This window comes from Galeopterus variegatus, unplaced genomic scaffold (assembly GCF_000696425.1).
Source record: "Galeopterus variegatus unplaced genomic scaffold, G_variegatus-3.0.2 Scaffold1405, whole genome shotgun sequence".
NCBI classification, from domain to species: domain Eukaryota; kingdom Metazoa; phylum Chordata; class Mammalia; order Dermoptera; family Cynocephalidae; genus Galeopterus; species Galeopterus variegatus.
Window position 1 is genome coordinate 147,343 of NW_007727516.1, and position 6,000 is coordinate 153,342.

Below are 6,000 nucleotides of genomic sequence, written 5' to 3' on the forward strand. Positions count from 1 at the left end.
TCTTTTTCCATCCTTTCATTTCCAGCCTCATCTCTTATTCTCTGTAAGGTCTGGTCTTTTTACGGCACCTCAAACAATCCAAGTAAGCTTCTGCCCCTAGATCTTTGCACAGTGTATGTGGGCAGTTTTGTATGGATTGTTCTTCTCCCACATTACACTTTCAAATAGCAGCTTATCAAATAGGCCTGTCTTGACAATGCTATTTATTTATTTTATTTTATTTTATTTTATTTTGTGACCGGTAAGGGGATCGTAACCCTTGGCTTGGTGTCGCCTGCACTGCGCTCAGCCAGTGAGCTCACCGGCCACCCCTGTATAGGATCCGAACCCACGGCGGGAGCGCTCCCAGCGCTGCTGTGCTCCCAGCGCCACACTCTCCTGAGTGAGCCACGGGTTCGGCCTGACAATGCTATTTAAAACTGCACCCTTCCCCTAGAATTTCCCATTACCTTGATTTATTTATTTTTCCACAGTATTTCTTACTTTCTAAATTAGTGTCATTCTAATATCACTTTCTAAAAAACTATCTAATTTACTTATTTGTTATATATATTGTATATTGTCTCTCTTCTACTAGAATGTAAGCTGTATGACAGGAGCAACTTTTATCTTTCTTGTTCATTGTTGAATTTTAAGCACCTCAAACAGTGCTTGGCACAAAATGTATAGGTACTCTGTGTTTTGTTGAAGGAAGGAAAGAATTGAATGCAAACAACAAAAATGTTGTCTGTGCTTCACCTTCCCATGAATTATGGAAAGGATCTAATGAGAGAATGCATGTGACTATCTTGGTAAATCATGGAGCAACAATCAAATTAAGATATTTTTATTGGTGATAATTAATATTACTGTCTCATGTCTCCCTGGCAAACTTTTTAAACTTTTGCTGTATGTTGTCATTCAATAAAGATAGATGACTGGTCTTATGAGAAAGGTACCTCCATACAGTCAGCCTCTTAATATTAAATTTTCTTCGATAAGTTCATTTGACTATCAGTGTCCATTTATTTTTATTTTTTTCATACAAAAGTTCTCACATATTTATTACTGAGCCAACCTACTAGTGCAGAGCATAGAAACAAAGAGAAAAATCATTTTCCCGATAAAACATGTCCAACTGTCTAGATAGTGGTGACATTTTCAGCCTGATATGGTACAATGATAGTGACCTTGACACAGCATAATTGCCATCTCATGTGCAATTCCTTATATATCCAGCTTAGTTCTTCTCCAGTGGCCCCTCTTAGAGTTGTACCTGATTTTATTACCAGTTTTCATTCAAATCCACTGGAGAATTGGACAATTTTGCTTTTGTTTTTTGGCCAGGAATCATTAATCCTGAAAGTCTTGTGAGATGTCATGGTGAGGAACCAAATCAATCACACACAGCATGATGGTGGAGAAAGGCTGAGACATTTTTATTTCCGTTCAACTCTTAACACAGCTTTTGCTTATGCCCCAGCATAACTCTACTTTAAGTTTGTGGTTACAGCTGTTTCCACATATACTCTGTGTACATGTGTCCTGCAGGCCATCTTGTGCAAACATGCAAGCACACGCGTGTGAGTACATGTGAATGCTTTATGTCCTGTCTTCTCCAAATTGCCTCTCTGAGTTATCATCAATTGCTGGGAAGTTGTTTCTATGAGGGCCTAACACTATCCAGACAAACCAGGCAACGGGATTGGAGAGGAACCAGAGATGAACATTGTAGATAGGCTGACAAGATATTCTTTAAAATCTTGTTTTTGCTTGTTTTCTTTGAGTGGCTTAAAAATTACAGCACAGTGGTGGCTTGTTCCACCTGACAAATTTGTTATCAGTCATTTAAAGGAGTGATTGTAGGCAGGGAAATGGGTTAACAGGCATCTTTTTTTCCTGGAGCATTTTGGATAATTAAGTTTTCACGTTGTTTTTAGACCTCAGAAGAAAATGCACAGATTATACTGTTACCCCAGATTTATGGGATTTGGGTTAGAAAATGTTTCACCAAGTGATAGGGGTAGCTGTTGTTTAGAAAGATTTGACATAAGAACCTCTATATAATTTGTCAGCCAAAGAGCAGTAGTACTTGATGGTGTGCTGGACTCTTGCACTTTTTCCGAGGACTCTGGTTACCTGAAGTATTTTATCGCCATCTTGCTTTTGTGAGGCTGTGCTTGTGCTGGCTATGATAGCTGCATCTTAATTGTTACTGGTATTGATTTAATCAATTTGGCTGGTTGATCAGGCATCTTTTCCTTGTCTACCAACTTTATGTTGTTTTCCTTCAGAAACTATACCGTCTCAAAGAAGACTACCTTCCCTGACAGTTATTTTTCTATAAGTCTTTCACTCTCAGCTCTATAATATTTTATCATGAAACAAAGATTATTTTAGAGTATTATGAAATGTTATTGTGTCAAAATTCCAGAACTATGTGTGACCCAGGGAGGGTTTTCAGGGTACGAATTGGAATAAAATGTCAGTAGTTTTAGAATCAAACAGATCTTAATTCGAATCCTCTTTTCTCCACCTGCAAAATAGGTGACCTTACAGAGTTGTTTTGAGGATTGAATGAAGTAAAAATGTAAAAAGTAATAGACACAGCTAATTATTTAAAACTCATGATAAATGGTAGGTGGTTACTGTCAGTGGTGATAGTACATTACCATTATAGTGACTTTATTTTATTGCTGAAAATAGCAATAGCTATATTAAGAATGAGTAATTACAGAGTTAACAGTTAAGAGTTAGATGGTAGAAGTTGATGATCCCTAATTCTGACAACCACTGTGTCTTATTATAAATAAGGAATAATCAATTTCTTGACTATCCAGATTAAAATTACATTTGTCATATGTCTAATGTGAGGACAAACGGATAATTATATCTATGAAGCTTTATGTAATTTGTATAGTTAAAAAACATTGAAGACGGAGACTGGCTAGTTAGCTTAATAGAGCATGGTGCTAATAACACTGAGGTCTAGGGTTCGGATCTCCATACTGGCCAGCCACCAAAAAAAAAAAAAAAAAAAAAAATATGGGAATACTTATAGGAAGAAGCTAAATTTCTAAACATCACTCTCTACCACAACCCAGGGTAGGAATTCTGCAGAACCAAACTGTGGAGTTGGGCTGAGGTGTTGGATTGAGTCCATGAGTGTGGGTATTAGAGAGAAAGGAGAAAAAGGAATTGTGGGCTATATACGGAGAGGGTACTTCTTGAGGCTCTTAGGGAGAGATACACACTTGAAAGGTGAGAAAATTCACGTAAGAAGCAGCTAGAGATTACAGGGATATGTCCTTACTGGATGGTTAGTTAATTCCTGAAGACAAAGATAAAGAACAAAAGAGGAAAATGTGGTTTTCAAGGTTTTATCTGTGGGAAGAGCTTATCTTATGACATTGAAGAAAATGCCACATGATCTCACAAACTGTAAACTCTAGTCCTCATCCCACTAAACTGTGTACATACAAGGGGTCTTCGAAAACTTCATGGAAAGACTTGTATTATCTTTTAATTCTATTTTCCCATGAACTTTTTGAAGTACACTTGTATGATTCCCAACTAGTTAAAAATGTAAAAGGAAAAATACTTGTAGAAAATACACCAAATATTAAATAGCCTTTCTCTAATTAATAGGATTAGAGATGATTAATATCCTTTTAAAATTCTCTTTCAGTCATTTCCACATTTTTACAATAAGCATATGTTATTTTTATAATAAGAATTTCATTTAAAAATATTTCACAAGGGCTACATTCAAAACCTATCACCCATACATTGTGTTAATGGTAGCTGTTACTTTATAAGCACTTTGCAATATGTCAAGGACTGTGCTAAGCAGCTCTATGGGTATTTTGTCATTTCATCCTCACAATAAGCCAATGAAGAATACACTATTCCCATTAAGAGATGAAACACTGGAGTACAGAGATATCAAGTAACTTATTTCAGGTCATGTCATTAGCAAGTGGCAATGCCGGGGATTGGAATCCAGGAAGTCTGACTCTAGAGATTCCACTGTATATTTCCAGTATGTTACAGTGACCTAGTCTACACACACATTGAGATGAGGGAGGCTTTCTGCCTTGAGTCTGCTTTGGCTATGCCACACACACTGGTGGTTTCTAGCTTATTTTAACTTTTAAAAACATATAAACAGGCATTGAGATGCTCTGACAAGAAATACTTTTGCTTTTCTTAGAATTCTTATGAAAAAAAGGCAAGTATTCCATTAAGATAAACTGAAGAATTACTTTCCTTTTTTTTCTTTTTTGGTGGGTTGCTGGTCTGAGGATCTGAATCTTTGACTTTGGTGTTATAACACTGTATTCTAACCAAGTGAGCTAACTGGCCAGTCCCTAAACTAGAGATTAAAATTCAAATATATACATAAAGGTTTGTTTTTGTTTTTGACCAAACAACCTGAAAAATGTTGCAAAATTCTTTTTTTTACATCATCAGTATCTTTCGCTTTTTAAGCCACTCTCTCCTGGAGCTAGGTTTCTAGACCCTATGACTTTGTGCTTTTAGGAATAATTGCAAATAAACAGGAAATATAGACTTTTTTTTCTTCAGTTAGTGCAACCAATGTAGGAAAGATGCTTTTGGGGAAGTTGAGCAAAAGTAGGTAGGTTGAAAGTGTAGTTTTGAAGTAGAATTTCCTTCTGTAATTCCCTAGCAAAGAGTTTTTAGGTTTGGAAGAGACCTTTCCAGGCCAGGAGTTGATCTGGATGTTTTGAGCCCCTTCTCATTCGCTTCCCACTACTGTCCTAGTCCTAGTAATGAGGAACTCACAATTTCCCGCAGCAGTCCTTCTGTTTTAAGACCACTGTTGGTAACTTTTCCTGATGTTGAGTGGAAATTAGTCTTCTGGTTGCTTCTTCTTGGTCGCACAAGTGATTAAAAGGAAAATTTCAACATATGTGAAACAAATCTGAGCCTATTTTTGTTGTGCGTGATAGCCAAAGAGAGCCCTTGAAATGCCTTATATCTTTATTATGGATTTATTAATTACTGTTCTTTATATAGTACTTTTTTCAAAGTATTTTCTATATAGGACATTGTATTTTGTTTTACTATCTGGTCTCAGATGGAGGCTGGGATAATTTACACACACACACACACACACACACACACACACACACACACACACAGAAAGAGAGACCATTTGTTGGGCACTTATGATGTCTCTAATCCTTACAAGGTATATCTTATTTCCATTTTACAGATGAGGAAACTAAGATTAAATAACTCTTCAAAATCACCCAACTAGAAAGTGGCTACATTGGCATTAGAACTCACAGTTCCCAACGGATGAATGCCTGGATGTTAAATCCTTGCTCTTTTCACTGTAATATGCTGAATGTCAGATCAAATGAGTATCTGTGGTAATGGGAAGGTAAGAGACCTGAGAAGGCCACAGAACTAGTTTTGGAGCTGGACTCAGCCTTGCAGCTTCTTCATCTTGTTTCTATTTGCTTGTGTAGTCTACTGGATTTTACTGGCTTGAAAGTATCATTTGGGCTCATTTTTTTCCAAGTCCCTGCAGACAGTGGTACCTGTTTGATCCTTTGATTTTAAAAGGACTTGTTGGTACCTTTAGGACTATATAGATGGTAAACTGCTCCAAGTCTGGACTATGCCTCTAGTTTCCTTAAGATAATTCCCCTCTAGGATTTCCAGTTCACTTGCTTTTAAGACATAATGTAAAACTCAATTCTTTCCTTAAGCCTGGCAAGTCCTGATGTAGCCCAGTGCTAAGGTAAGAGGATATGGTCATTTTCCCACAGAATTAGAGAGGTTAGTTAGGTAAGGATACCTAGCATCATCTTCAAATGGACAGGATTTTTGCTAGTATTGTTAATGAGACACATTTAATTGATAGATGGGAAAGTTCAAGAATAATGGTTGGTCAAAAACAAAGGCCTTTATTTTACAAAATACCTTAAACTATGTGGGAAAGCAAAATATTTCCTTCAGCCCCTACAACTCCAACTTCCCAAAGATGGC